This window comes from Mandrillus leucophaeus, unplaced genomic scaffold (assembly GCF_000951045.1).
Source record: "Mandrillus leucophaeus isolate KB7577 unplaced genomic scaffold, Mleu.le_1.0 Scaffold260, whole genome shotgun sequence".
Classification (NCBI taxonomy): Eukaryota; Metazoa; Chordata; class Mammalia; order Primates; family Cercopithecidae; genus Mandrillus; species Mandrillus leucophaeus.
Window position 1 is genome coordinate 2,320,877 of NW_012102699.1, and position 14,422 is coordinate 2,335,298.

At 39.9% G+C, this 14,422-nt stretch overlaps 1 pseudogene; it reads left to right on the top strand.

Annotated features, from left to right (window-relative positions):
* Window positions 1-3,733: 3,733 nt before the first annotated feature.
* On the top strand, window positions 3,734-8,195 carry LOC105542514 (annotated as a pseudogene).
* Window positions 8,196-14,422: the final 6,227 nt, after the last annotated feature.

Sequence of the window (14,422 nt, forward strand, 5' to 3'; positions counted from 1 at the left end):
TGTTTAACTCTCTAGCCTATCCTTCACCTAAAGACTTTAACTCATTCGTGTAAACCCTGATACTCTGGAGAACCATTATATGAAAAATATTTCCGTGAATTTTAATTGGAAAATTATGATGTGTTCTACCTCAACCAAAGCAAGATACCTAAGCAATTTCCAGAGATAGAAAATACATCAATTGACCATTGAAAGCAAGTTTAAATAAGTAATAGAGCATAAATGGAAAGTAAATAAATACAGACTATACATCAAACGCAAATTAATAAAGAAAAATCTTGGGAACAGGTGGTGAGTGGTAGAGGAGGGTGGGTGAAAGTTACTGGTATGTGCATTTTTTCAAGCAATTTTGTTCACATATTTTTCAACCTCTTGTGGCTCATGGTTATCTAAATATGCATATAATCTTTTAAAAAGGTAATAGCACAGAATAACACATTTAGAACTAAAGAAAGGCTAAACACAAGATTACTCTGAAACATACAGTAATAATATACATGAATAACAACTCTGAAGAATCCTAGAAGATACCACCCATTCGTTCTTCTTGCTTGGCTCACTTATGCAAAGCAAAATATGTAGGCTTGTTCAAACATGGTGCACAGTGATGTTATCTGACTAGAAATTGTTGTGTCAAGTGAATTAATGAGTGTGTCTGTCTAAAACCATAATGGCAAACTAACAGTTCTCATTGAGTATGTAGTTATTGTGTTTGGGGTGAAAACGTATTATATTCAGAAAAAGAAATTGTTCATAAACTGCTAAAACCATTGTGCTGAGAAGTCATTAACAGCACAGTTTTTATGGAAGACTAGTCAGCTTTCAATTTTTCTGTCCAAAAGGAAAAATTTCTCTGTTCTGCAGAAAGCAGCAGCACCTGTCAATTCTGTATGTTCTGCTTTTGAAAGGCTTCAGCCCCACAAAACCCATATTGTCATTGTCATTATTATTGTTATAGCTACTGATTATTAGAAGGTAATATGTATCAAGCAAGTTAACAATTATTTTATTCCCCATTATATAGAGGAAGAAATTTAGTTTCATGGGAAAAGAAGTAATTCAAGAGGGGAGACTAAAGCAGTGTCCTCTGAGCAAGTAAAATTAAAAGGAGAAATATTTTAAATAATGATTTCCTTAATTGTGCAATTAAAAAACATACTCATGTGCTTCTTGACTTCACACACACACACTGCTTCAGCAGCAGGGAAACACCAGAGCAGAGCACATATTTAGTAAGACTAGCTCTATACAATAGAAATAAATAGATGAGCATGCATCATCCGTAAAAGCCACATGGATGACAGTGTCAGTTTAGGGCACATCTTATACTGTTTTTCTGGAGCACAGTCTTAGTTTGTTTTCTACTGCTATAACAGAATACCCAGTTTATTAACAACAGAAATTTATTTGGCTTGTGGTTCTGAAGGCTGGGAAGTCCAAGAGCCTGGCACTGGCATCTGGTGAGAGCCTTTGTTCTGTTATCTAATGGCCAAAGGTAAAAGTAAGTACTCAAGACAGAGATAGGGGCCAGGTGCAGTGGCCCATGCCTGTAATCCTAGCACTTTGGGAGGCCGAGGTGGGCATATTGCCTGAGCTCAGGAGTTCAGGACCTGCCTAAAACAGTACAATCAACATGGCAAAACCCCATCTCTACTAAAAATACAAAAAATTAGGCAAGTATGGTAGCATGCGCCTGTAGTCCCAGCTACTTGGGAGGCTGAGGCACAAGAATTGCTTGAACCCAGGAGGTGGAGATTGCAGTGAGCTGAGATTGCACCACTGCACTCCAACCTAGGCAACAGGGAGAGACTTTAAAAAAAAAAAGACAGAGATAGGAAATTGGGCTAAACGTATCCTTTTATCAAAATCCCACTCCAATAATAACTAACTTTCTCCTGCAATAATGGCATTCTTTCATTCATGAGGGCTATATATTCATGACCTACTCACCTCCTGAATGTTCTACCTCTTAATACCATCACAATGACAATTAAATTTCAGCATGAGGTTTGGAGGGAACATTCAAACCATAGCAAGTACAAAATTAGCAATGAGGGGTTAGAGATGCTAAGGGACTTACTCTAACCACAAAACAAGTATACAATGTTTCAGTCAATGACGGACAACATTTACAACATAAGATTTTAATGGAGCTAAAAAGGTCCTGTCACCTAGTGATGTAGCCTTTGTAATATTGTAGTGCAATGCATTATTCACATGTTTGTGATGATGCTGGTGTAAACAAACCTACTGTGCTGCTAGTTTTATAAAATATAGTACATCGCACCACTGCACTCCAGCCTGGGCAACACAGTGAGACTCCATTTCAAAGAAAAAAAATAAGTATAGCACATGCAATGATATACAGTACATGATACTTGATGATAGTAAATGTCTATGTTACTGGTTTATGTATTTACTATGCTATACTTTTAATGATTATTTTAGAGTGTACTACTTCTACTTACCTATTTTTTAAAAAGTTAACTCTAAAATAACCTCAGACAGGCCCTTCAGGAGGTATTCCAGAAGAAGGTATTCTTTTCATAGCAGACGATAGCTCCATGAGTGTTATTACCCCTGAAGTCCTTCCAGCGGGATAAGATGTGGAGGTGGAAAACAATGATATGGATGATCCTGACCTTGTGTAGGCCTAGGCTAGTGTGTGTGTGTCTTCATTTTTAACAAATAAGTTTAAAAATTTTAAAAAATTCTTAAGTAGAAAAAAGTGTACAGAATAAAGATATAAAACATTTTTTGTATAGCTGTAAAATGTGTTTGTATTTTAAGTTAAGCCCTGTTACAAAAGAGTCACAAAGTTAAAAATAACTAAAAAGTTAATAAAATGAAAATGTTACAGTAAGCTAAGGTTAATTTATTACTGAAGAAAAAAAATTTTTAATAAATTTAATGTAGCCTAAGTGTACATTGCTTATAAAGTCCACAGCAGTGTACAGTACTCACATTTACTCACAACTTACTCACTGACTCACCCAGAGCAACTTCCAGACCTGCAAACTCCATTCATGGTAAGATCCTATGCAGGTGCATTTTTGTTTTAGACAGGATCTCATTATGTCACCCAGGCTGTGGTGCAGTAGTACGATCACGGCTCACTGCAACCTCAAACTCCTGGGCTCAAGCAATCCTCCCACCTCAGTCTCCCCAGTAGCCCAGTCTCCACACTTGGCTAATTTTTAAATTTTTCTTTCGTAGAGACAGGGTCTCTCTATGTTGACCAAGCTGGGTTTGAATTCCTGGCCTCAAATGACCCTCCTGCTTCAGCTTCCCAAAGTGTTGGGATTACAGGCATGAGCCGCGGTGCCTGGCCAGGTGTACCATATTTTATCTTTTATATATTTTTCTGTACCTTTTCTATCTTTAGATACACAAACACCACTGTGTTACAACTGCCTATAGTATTAAGTTTAGTAACATGCTATACAACTTTGCAGCCTAGGATACCATATAACCTAAGTGTGTAGTAGGCCATACCATACCATCTTGGTTTGTGTAAGTTATGCTCTAGGATGTTCACACCACAGAGAAATCCCCAAATGAAGCATTTCTCAGAACATATCCCCAACGTTAAAACACGTGACTGTATTTAGTAGAGGTGTAAACACAGCGTTCGCTGGCACTGAGGCTTGTTGGCTTTCCTCCCCAGCAGCCAGCCTCTTGCTTCCTGTACACAAGCCACACTCAGGGATTTGTTTCTCCCTCCAGGATAGGGATGGCGTTTTCCAGCCAGAATCTCAAGCCCTCTCGTGCTCTGTGTAAGCCCTGGTGCTTTGTCCTCGCTGCAACACTTTCACTTCTACTTCACTTTCATGCTTTGCCTTAGAAACAAATCTCAACCAATTGCTAGAAATCTCCACATTCTGCTTCATGGAATTCCGAACAGAAGACTAGAAAGTTACCTGTTTGTGACTTGGACAGAAGTAAAGACATCATGTATCTTTCCCTCCCACCAACCCCTGTCATCAATAACACGAATAATATTGCTTCCTTCGATTGCAAGGATTATTATTATTTCTGCTCACATGGGACCTGATCTGCTTTGAAAAAAGAATGATTCACCTCATCTGCATCTTAATGTATTCATTTGCATTGTGTGATTTGCTCCTCTTCTCTCACCCCCAATTCACTGCAAATTGAGAGGATTGCTAACAAATAGCAGTTGCACAAGAAAAAGGAAACCCACGTGTTCATGTTCTTTCAAAAGTTTGTGTCATGTCCTTGCGCGTTCCTTAGGTTTGGAGCCGTCTTCATTTTCTTTTATCCGCTCCCACCACCAGCTTGTTTCCCTCTGCTGTAATGCCCAATTTAGTATTTTCCCTACAGAAAACCCAGACACGGCAAAAATTCAAGACGTTCTGAAGAAACACCTGGAAGATACTCTAAACAAAATCAAAAGTGAGAGTCCGTAGATGCAAGCGGCTGCCCATTGGCCTCTCCAGCCACGCCCACAGGGGGAAGAGCCAATAGGAGTCCTCAGCACTGAAATTAACAGGCAGAAAAGACAGCCATTCCTACTCTGTGAGGATGCTATGGAATGTAGTGGAAGGAGTATAAGAGAATAGATTGCAAGACCTGAAAGACCCACATTTTAATCCCAGCTCTTTCACTTTGATCATTGGATTCTTTCATGTGTTTATTTAATAAATATGTATTGAGAACCTACTATGTGCTAAGGTTCTAAATTTCAAAGATACAGGGAGCAACAACAAGATATCTCTACTTTCAAGAAGATTAAGAGTATATTTGAGGTAATTGTTGGTCAATATACTTAACCTCCAAAATACTTACAGAATAAATAATACCTCATAGGTAACAATTAAAATGGAATAATATATATAATATGTTATTTGGTGCCATGGATATGATAAGCAGCCATTATTACTCCTTATACCTCCTCCCCCATTCCTCTGATTTCCAAGTTTCTCCTTCAGTTATCTAAACACCTCTAAAAATGTCATTAACCCTGATAATGAATGGTATTCCAGATTGGTGTTTGTGATCCTGTGATTTCAAAAGAATGGGCACTTCCTGAAACTGGGCTGGAAAGAGTCTCTCTAAGATCTGACCTCACAGTACACTGAGGTCACACTTCAAACCTCCTACCAAGATAGAAAAATAACAGTGGAGTAGAGGGGGTTTGGAGAGTGTTTAAATAATTGGGGGAGAAGATGTTATAAAATGTAACTGAGGCAATGCAGTTATTCAGATGTCTCAGCATATAGCACAATCTAGAAGAGAGGCATGTTATACTCTTATTATGTTTTTATTTAGTGTTTAAAAACATTTGAAATGATAAGCGTTGTAGATTGACTATGAAATCCAGCAAATGTTTAGTATCTGTGTCCACTAAATTACGGCATGGCCTTAAAATTAAGTAAACGTTTATGTGTAAGTTTCCAAAAGTTAGCTAGCACAGAAATTAATATGGAAGAAAAAAAAGGGAAAGAAAGGGAATTTTGATTCCCAGTTAAAAAATAGATCCTAGAGTTGTTTTCTTTTGCTTCGGGTTTTTACGCCTGCCCACTAACTCTTTAAACACTTTTTAGTATGGATGTGAAACAAACATGCCTTTATATTTACCAAATAAGTAATCTGACCTTCTGCCAAAAAAAAAAAAAAAAAAAAAAGTAATTGGCTCCTAATAGCCAGGCATAATGCAAAGAAGTACCCATGGGGTGGTTTGTGTAAGTCCCCTGAATTTTCCAGGAAAGAAAACAACCAAGGAAGAAAGAGACTTTTGTTGCAGAAACCTTTGGCCAAATTAGAAACAGATTTAATATTGTGTTCAGGGGGGAATTGTCTAGTCAAATCCAGTCTACTATGCCAGGGGAAGCTTTGAGGTAGGTCACTCAGGACATCCTTGTACTAAAGGGAACACAAAGCAGGGCATCACACAGCACCACACACTAAGGACTTTGAACTGAGCATATGAAAACATTTACCTCTAGATTTAGTTGTAAGTTTTTTACAATGCAATTTTTGTTTCTCAAGTTTGTGAGATTTCATTGCGTCCTGATATTTAGAAGTGAATCTTGTACCAAAAATTGTGTATTGTAAGTTGATAGAAACTCAGTCTGTAAATTTCTTGGGAGATTTAAGGACTTGGTTTAACAAGGCAAGTGCCAAGAAACTTATTTGATAACGAAATTGCACTCTTATCTTCAAGTGTGTTGTTTTATAATCCACAAAGCTACATTCATTACCTTTGGCTTATGGCGTCAAGTGAATTAGTAGGAACCTAGTATAATATGCTTTGATTTTTCAATAGTGTCAGTGTGGTGATATTGCACTGATGATTAGAAACATCCTCTGTTTTGTCAAATTAATTGTCTATTAACATCCATCTGAAATATAGAACTGATTTATTTTTGGGGGGCCCAGCAGTGATTGTCATAGATTGCTGTCCTTATTTTCATTATATATTTCCAAATGAATTGATATTTTTTATTTTAGTTCCACCTCATTTGACAGCAATAGAAGATTTATGTTTGCATGAATGTCTGTGATCCTTTAAGTTGGGCACAATGGCACATTTTTGTCCACTGGAGTTTGAAAGTACAGAAAGAAAGAATTCACCATGGAGGAAAGAAAACAGAAAGGAGGTGTAGCAAGCTCTGTTGCTTGAGTATTCAACATCTATTACTCCTCTCTTCCTAACAAGCTCATATTTTGTTTAAGTCTCTACCTACCAGAGAGGGTGTTATGTTTTCCTCTAATTTGGTCTTGAGGCCTCTCTGAGGAGAGTGGCTATAAACTTTATCCCTGCTTTGACAGGACAGGGCAGGGCAGGGCAGGGCAGGACAGGGAAGGGAAGGGCAGGGCTGGGCTAGAGCAAGGTGCCAGGTGGAGTTCCAGGGGAGGTGGTCATGGATGTTTACACTGTGCCTTTCACAGGACCCTTTCAAATCCTGGTGCTTAAGTGTCTGACCCACGTCCAGGGGTCCCTCCCACAGGAAACTTGCTTATACTGGCAGATGCCCTTGTGACTCTTGTGTAAACTGTGTCCAATTTCTGTCTACCAAGACAGCCAGACTCTAGGAGGGCCCTGACCAGGACAAAAGTTACGTTCGGCTGTGTTGGTCAGACGAAACACAGAGGAGCAGTGTATTACTAACAGATTCCAGAGGGAAGAGGGCAGCACGCCTTGCGGGGCCAAAAGAAAGGGGAAAGCTGTCTGGAACATGCACACTTAACCAGCAGGGCGATAGCAAGAGAGAGAGAAGGAGACCTCTGGGCCAAAGCCTTTATTCTGGTCCAGCATGCTACGCGAGCAGGTTTCCCACAATGAGTTCTAATTGGTGGGTTTATAGCAAGCAGGTACAAGGTCCATGAAATCACACTGTGACCGAGAGGTGATCACTGTGGCATATCTGGGCAGTCCACCCACGGTGTGGGGGGTCAGTGGGGTAAGTCAAGTAGGTTGCCTCTAGCCATGCCATAAAAAGGTGGTCACCAGGAGGCAGTTGTATAAAGCATATATCCGGATTGACCCACCTTGAGGAACTGGGAAGGGGTAGAGTTTGGAGGAATTGCAATCTGTGTCAAAGATGTCTAAGCCCTGCTTCTAGTATGAGAGACTCCAACTTATATTCCAAATGAATGCTGAGACAACACAAAATTAATACAAATTCGGCTTTGCAGACACCGATGCCTCCCAGAGCCCTCTGCCACCAGCCATAGTCAACCTCATCCTGTTCTTCAACATCGCCATCATCAGCGAGCCCTTAAGCACAATCTCCTTGGAGCTGTTTGCAGACAAAGTTCCAAAGACACCAGAAACTTTCATGCTGTGAGCACTAGAGAGAAAGGATTTGGTTATAACGGTTCCTGCTTTCACAGAATTCTTCCAGGGTTTATGTGTCAGGCTGGTGAGTTCACAAACCATAATGGCACTGGGCAGCAGGTCACTCTATGGGGAGAAATTTGATCATGAGAACTTCATCCTGAAGCATACAGGTCATAGCATCTTGTCCATGGCAAATGTTGGACTCAATGCAAATAGTTCTCAGTTTTTCATCTGCACTGCCAAGACTGAATGGTTGGATGGCAAGCATGTGGTCTTTGGCAAGGTGAAAGAAGGCACGAGTATCATGGAGGCCATGGAGTGCTTTGGGCCCAGGAATGGCAAGACCAGCAAGAAGGTCACCATTGCTGACTGTGGACAACTGCAATAAATTTGACTTGTGTTTTATCTTAACCACCAGACCATTCCTTCTGTAGCTCAGGAGAGCACCTTTCCACCCCATTTGCTCATAGTATCCTGTAATCTTTGTGTTCTCACTTCAATTCCTTTGGGTTCCATATTTTCCTTATTTCCTTCCATGCCTAGCTAGATTGCAGACCTAAGTTTATGACTATGAAATAAGAAGTAAATAACAACAACAACAACAACAACAAATTATAAGAACTTACAGATGAACACTGTGGCTCATGTCTGTAATCCCAGCACTAGGGGAGGCCGAGGGGGGAGGATCACTAGAGGCCAGGAGTTCAAGATCAGCCTGGGCAACATAGCAAGACCTCATCTTTACAAAAAATAACAAAACTAGCTGGGCATGGTGGCTCATGCCTGTGGTTCTAGCTACTCAGTAGGCTGAGTTGGGAGGATCACTGAGCCCAAGAGAGGTGGAGGCTTTAGTGAACCGAGATCATGCCACTGCACTCCAACCTGGGTAACAAAATGAGACACTGTCTCAAAAAGAAAAAAAAAAATTCACTACAGAAGGTAATTCTATCTTCAGAATTATATCTAAGATCAAAAACGTTTTAGGCTATGACTTCGAGTAAGAAACAGACTTTGCATGGCAACCTAGCACACACATGCATTCTACATAACTTTAGAGAAAATGGAAAAGAAAACTTAATGAAATAATATTCACCTTTGTAATGTGCATTATGCTCTGGTATGGTTCTTCTATTTCATTTTCTAATGATGACTCTGATTCACTGAATTTCATTTCCCAGTCAACTAATGGATCATAAGACAAAAACACTGGTTTAAACCTGTCATGTCAACACCACTCTTCTTAGCAATTTTTCAGTCTTAAAAGAAAACTTAAAAAGTGAATTTATGAATTGGAAAAACTCAATATTAACATGTCAATTCTCCCCAAATTGATCTATAGATTCAACACAGTCTCAAGCAAAATATCAGAAAGTTTTTGTATATATGGATAAGCTGATTCTACAAGTTATATGATGGACAAAGGAAAGAGATTAGAGAAAGCAATTTTGTAAAAGAAAAACAGATGATAAATTTATACTTATGACTTCAAGACTTACTGTGATAAGCTGCAGTAATCAAGATAGTTTGATATTGGTGAGACATGAAATCACAAACTCACATCAATGCAACAGAGTAGAGTCCAGAAGCAGGTCCACACAAATCAACTCTACCCATTTTGACTGAGGGACAAAGGAAATTCAAAGAAAGGATGATCTTTTCAATTGATGATGCTGAAAAATCAGACATCCATAAGCAAAAACATTGCATTTCAACCTATGCCTCCTACATTATAAAAAAGCTAACTTAAAATGGAGCCCAGATCTAAATGGAAAACTTAGAACTTTTAGAAGAAAACATAGAAGGAAACTTTGTTAGCTTGGATTAGGAAAGGACTTCATCAGTATGGCAACCAAAGCACAATCAATGAAAGAAAAAGTGATAAATTTGACTTCACCAAAATTAAAATCTTGGGCCAGGCATGCCTGGCTCATGCCTGTAATCTCAGCACTTTGGGAGGCCAAGGCAGGAGGATCACTTGAGCCCAGGAGTTTGAGATTAGCCTGGGCAACATAGTGAGACCCTGTCTCTATGTGTTTTTCTTTTTTTTAATTAAAATCTTTTGCTTCATAAAATGCAGCTTTATGCAAATGAAAAGATAATCCACAGACTATGAAGGATACATGTGCAAAACACATATACAACAAAGAACTCACATCCAGAATATATAAAGAACTTTCAAAACTCAACAGTAAGACAAGATAAAAGTAAAAACATAGGCAAAAGATTTGAATGAGATCTTTATTAAAGAAGGTGTATAGATGGCAAATAAGCACATGAAAGGATGCTAAACTCAGTTTGCATCAGGGAAATGCAAATTAAAACCACAGTAATATACCACTGCACATCTATTAGAATGGCTGACATTTAAAAATGGTAATGTTGAGTGCTGTTGAAGATGCAGAACAATTGTCACTTGTATATAATGCTAGTTCTGTTACAGTGGGTAGCTAGTCAGACATGAGCTGGGCAGGAGAGGGCTCCCCCATTCCCACCAGGAATGTTAGGGGATCATCAAGTGACGGTCAGGTGACTGTTACATTGTTTCTCTAAAATAATAATTGGTGCCAGCTAGCGCCAGGGAAAGGCAGTCTCCCCATAGACAGAAAAAAACTTGAAACATGATCAGCAGCTTCTGGATAAGATCTCAGGAGTTGGGCAAGTGGCCTCAAGCATGCGCACTAAGAGGCAAAATGGTGGAGTTTTACTGGCATATGACATTCTAGAAGCATTCAACTGGTAAGGGAAGACTACCTCAAGTGAGCACGCATACGACTCCAGTAAACACACTGCACGTGCTGTAACAGGCCACTGCACATGCAGACAGCCCACCCCGAGAAAGAATCATGCCAACGTATAAAACCCCAAGTCAGGCTGGGCGTAGTGGCTCACGCCTGTAATCCCTGCACTTTGGGAAGCCAAGGCGGGCAGATCACCTGAAATCAGAAGTTCGAGACCAGCCTGACCAACATGGTGAAACCCCGTCTCTACTAAAAAAAATACAAAAATCAGCCGGGCGTGGTGGCGGGCGCCTGTAACCCCAGCTACTTGGGAGACTGAGGCAGGAGAATCACTTGAACCTGGGAGGCGGAGGTTGCAGTAAGCCGAGATGGCACCACTGCACTCCAGCCTAAGCGGCAGAGTGAAACTCCGTCTCAAAAAAAAAAAAAAGTCAAAGGTCAAAGGTCAAACAGTGCCTTTCCTCTCTCAAGTTGCCGGGTTGGCCCTCTTCCAGGTGTACTTTACTTCCTTTCATTTCTAATGTAAAGCTTTTTAACAAACTTTCACTCCTGCCCTAAAACTTGTCTTGGTCTTCTCTCCTTCTTTATGCCTTTTGCGTTGAATTCTTTCTTCTGAGGGGGCAAGAATTGAGATTGCTGCCGATCCCTAAAGATTTGCTGCCAGTAACAGTAGGAATGCAAAACGGTGCAGCCCCTTTTTGCAGTTTCTGATAAAGCTAAACATACTCTCACCATATGACTTGGTACCATGTCCTATGGTAAGAGTATGTACCACATTTCTATGTATTTACCCCCCAAAAAAACCCATAAATTTATGTTCACATAAACCCATAAATTGATGTTCACTGCCAGGCGCGGTGGCTCATGCCTGTAATCCCAGCACTTTGGGAGGCCGAGGTGGGCGGATTACCTGAGGTCAGGAGTTTGAGACCAGCCTGACAAACATGGAGAAGCCCTGTCTCTACTAAAAATGCAAAATTAGCCTGGCATGGTGGCTCATGCCTGTAATCCCAGCTACTCAGGAAGCTGAGGCAGGAGAATCACTTAAACAGGGAGGCAGAGGTTGCAGTGAGATCGTGCCATTGCACTCCAGCCTGGGCAACAAGAGCAAAACTCCGTCTCAGAAAAATAAAAAATAAAAAAATACTATAAGCACATACTTATAGCAGTTTTATTCATAACTGCCCCAAACTGGAAATGATCCAAATATCATTGAACTAGAGAATAGAAAAAGTAATTGATCTATCCATATGTGTGAGAATAAACATATGCCACACCAAAATATGACTGTAGGAGACCACAATATGCTACCCCAAAATATGTCTTTTTGGTACATTAAAAGAAAAACCTTAGACAAATTAAATTTAACAGAGTTTAATTGATCAAGCAGCAATTCACAAGTTGGGCAGCCACCAAGCTAGGATAGCGCAGACTCGGGGCTGCCTTGTGGTCAAAGATTTATGGACAGAAAAGGAAAATGATGCACAGAAAACGGAAGTGAGGTACAGAAACAGTTGGATTAGTCACAGCTTAGTATTTGCTTTGTTTGAACAGTTGGCCACCTTTGGTCAAATCTTGGTGATTGGCACAAGAATAGTTTACAGTCTACTTACACAACCAGTTATGTTAAAGTTCACTCTCTATAGAGAAAGCATTAGGCCAAACAAAATATGTCAGGAGCAGCTTTAGGTTAAACTTGATTTAACAGGCATAAGGATTATTCTAATGATTATTTTGAGAGACTGCACTCACAAGAGAATCTCTAAAGCAGAAGTTACCTTTTTGTAAGGGAAATTTACATCTATAAAGAAAATTTTCTTTTGCAAGGGTGTCTCACTCTCCGCAACAGAAAGAGAAGGATGACTAAAAATCACTGGAGGCTCTAATCAATGGAGAAGGCACTGACTTAGACTTGTATCTGCGTTAACACCTTGCTCTTGTTTACACTTTTCCTGATCACCTCCTCGCCAATAACTGGCCTTCCTTCCACACTCTGCTTTCCTTCCTTTAGGGGATGATGGTATGTCAGCCTGAACCCAAAGCCATCTCTTTGAGATTTACCCATTTTTCCCTTGGTAGATGGGGAAACCATGTATATATACAAGGTATGCATGTTGATAAACTTCTATTTCTTTTTTCTCTTGTTAATCTACTTTTTGTTACGGGGGTACCTTTCAACTAAGAACAATGAAGGGTGGAGAGAAAACTAGGTTTCCTCACTGGTATGGTTTGCCTGTGTCCCCACCCAAATCCTGTCTTGAATTGTAGCTCCCATAATTCCCATGTGTTGTCGGAGGGACCCAGTGGGAGATAACTGAATCATGGGGATGGTTTCCCTGTTGTGAATAAGATCTGACGGTTTTATAAGGGGAAACCCCTTTTGCTTCGTTCTCATTCTCTCTTGTCTGCTGCCACGTAAGACTTGCCTTTCGCCTTCCACCATGATTGTGAGGCCTCCCCAGCCACGTGGAACTGAGTCCATTAAACCTCTTTTTCTTTATAAATTCCCCAGTCTTGGGTATGTCTTTATCAGCAGCGTGAAAACAGACTAATACCCTTCCCATTTACTTATGACGGAATATTGCACACCAATAAAAAGAAAAAACTATTAATAAACATAAGCAAAAATGTGGTTTAAATTCAAATGCATTGTGCTGAATGAAATAAGCCAGACCCCAAAGGCTATACGCTATATGAATTCAGTGTGGAAAAGGCAAAGCTATAGGGTCAAAAAAGTAGTCAGTAGTCTCCAGGGTAAGGGCTGGAGGGATGGTTAACTACAAAGGGACAGCCTCAAAATTTTTGAGGATAATAAAACTGCTCTTTATCTTGAACAGTGGTGATTACTACACATTTATTAAAACTCAAAGGCCTACACAATATAAAGTGAACTTTACTAAATGTAAATTTAAAAGTAAATTTTTTAAATTTAAAATGAAACACAGAGGAAGAGACGGTTCCTTTGTCTGCTTGATGATGTACTGGATGCAATGTCTGGAATAAGGGCAGCCATTTTGTCACTGTGAGGCAGCCAGATTGAGAACAAAGCTAATATCGGCAGGTGGCCAGGCAGAAAAGATGAAAGATCCCAGATATTTAAAGATGTTACTGAGCCCCTTGTTTTCCAGTCCTGAGGCCCACTCATCTTTGAACTTATTATGTGAAATAATGATCATTTCCTTTCTGTTTAAGTCATCTTGAATTGGGCTTTCTGTTATTTGCCGTCCAAAGTATCCTGTTCCAGAAGTTCTCAATGACTTTGTTTCAAAAATTGTTTTATCCCCATCATTAAAAAAATAGGGTTTAGGGGTCTGTTGAAAGTTTTGAATCATTTATAACTTGTGTTTAGATCCAGCTTATACAGTACCATTTCTTTCTTTCTTCTTCTTCTTCTTTTTTTTTTTTTTTTGAGGCAGGATCTTGCTATGTTGTCCAGGCTGGACTAAAATTCCTGGGCTCAAGTGATCCTTCCACTTCAGCCTTCTGTGTAGCCAGGACTACTGGCATGAACCACTGTGCCTGGCTACAGCATCATTTCTACAAAATGAAACCCATGATTTTTCATAGACTTATTCCCTCAATTTACATAAAGAATTTTCAAACAGTGTGTTTATTTTGCTTTATATAAAGGATTGGCCTATGACTTGTTGAAATGCAATTTACTGAAATATGTGTTGGGGTTGGCACGTGCCACAGACTGGAAAAAGGTGGCCAAACTTGACCCACAGTTAATCTATTTTCTTTCTTTCGTTCGTTTTTCTTGTTTTTGAGATGGAGTCTTGCTCTGTTGCCCAGGAGCTAGAGTGCAATGGCACAATCTTGGCTCCCTGCAACCTCCACCTCTCGGGTTCAAGCAATTCTCTGGCCTCAGTCTTCT